We start from the raw sequence: 1,829 nt of genomic DNA, 5'->3' as shown, positions 1-1,829 counted from the left end.
AGGAAAACTTCTTTTTTGACAGTCTCACCATGTTGCAACCCATTAAAACTGGGTGCCCCATGTGTACCACACTTATCTTCAATGAACGCAACAGATCTGCACATATCTCTACGTGTATGTGAGGTATGCAGTTCTTTTAATTGTTTCATTATGGTCGTTATGATGATAGTGCACCGGATAAGTGAAAGCAGCCGTTTATAATACACAAGCTGCTGAGTTGAGCGGCCATACATTTGTGAACGGCATTACATTTATGAATGCAATATAGGATAAGCGTAACATGTGTTTTTCGAAATCAGACTCGAGAATAATTTCAACTATTTTGTTTAGACCCCTTGAAAAAAGCCGAAGAACGCAGCCACATGCTTTTCTCTCTCTTTTCTAATTTAAATAAATTCTTGGGGTCTACGTGGCAAAACCACGATATGATTATGAGGTTTAGTTTTCACCACCTGGGCTTCTTAACGTGCACCTATATAGAAGTGCACGAGTGTTTTTTTTTTTTTTTCATTTAGTTTCCGTCGAATTCCGCTACCTGGGTTGAACCCGCGAGTTCCATGGAGTTTAGCAGCCCAACGCCGTATCCTCTATATAGCCACTAATTAGTCTATCGCGCCAACTTTCTTTCTTTCCTTCTTTTTTTCTTTTTGGAAGTATTGACAGGGAAAAAAATATCCACGTACGGCTTATGCGGCCAAAGATGAGCATATAAAATGACTAACTAAAACTGTTTCGGCGCTCGAGGTCCTACCGCAATAAATGACCCCGTACCAATTACTCCGCATTCTGTTACGCGAGGAAGGCGGAAACTTGAATGGAATGTTGCGATGCAGTTTACTCTTTTTCTTTTTAAATCTATAACAATGCTTCCCGTAAATCTGAGTACAAGGCGCCGGACCGGGCGAGATATGCTGCATACTTGTTTGAAGCGGCAAGCAGGAAGGCTACATGTGTTTCTCCGTCTGCGTTTCGCAATACCCTACTGATGGAAAACTATATGCGGGACAATAAACATGATAGATAAATGCTGCTTGAACAACGAGAAAAATATTTGTTCTCCAAAGGGAACCGTACGATACATAGTAGAATGAAAGCCGACACTGCGGCCGGCAATGCACGCGCATCACCGAGCGGCATTAAAAAATAAAATAAAATAAAGAAGAGAAAGCAAGGAATTATTAAAGCATAATACATGTCATATGCCATTATGAACACCATTTGAGCGGTCTGAACGCAAATATCAGCGCGCGAAGTAGTACAAATGATCCCGCCGAGCTGTATCGCCAGTAGCTTCCAACGGCGCGACCTCAATGCGGCCCAGTCCACTTCGATCGCAGCGCCGCCCACAGTATTTTCCACATCGGGCGCCTCATTACGCCGTGCTACAGTGTACTAGTACACTGTAACCGTGCTCACTGTGAAGCATGCGCCGCCCCAGTCGCTCGTCCCACTCGACCGTATTCTAGTACACTACTACACTCTACCTGAACTGATCGGACGGTCAGCCCTGTAGAGGTCGCTACTATTGTGTTAGAGATACAGCAGGGGCTTAGGCAGGGGTGCCCTCTGTCACCTCTGTTGTTCATGCTGTATTACAAGGATTAGAGAAAAAATTAGAGAGGAGCGGACTTGGCTTCAACCTTTCCTATTTCAAGCAGGGAGAATGGATTAAACAGTCATTACCAGGACTGATGTATGCAGATGACATTGTACTTATGGCTGACAGCAAGGAAGACTTGCAGAGATTAATGGACATCTGTGGTAAAGAGGGAGATAGCTTAGGTTTGAAGTTTAGTAAAGAAAAATCGGCAGTCATGACTTTTAATGAT

This window comes from Dermacentor silvarum, chromosome 10 (genome assembly GCF_013339745.2).
Source record: "Dermacentor silvarum isolate Dsil-2018 chromosome 10, BIME_Dsil_1.4, whole genome shotgun sequence".
Taxonomy (NCBI): domain Eukaryota; kingdom Metazoa; phylum Arthropoda; class Arachnida; order Ixodida; family Ixodidae; genus Dermacentor; species Dermacentor silvarum.
This window is presented reverse-complemented; position numbering follows the sequence as displayed.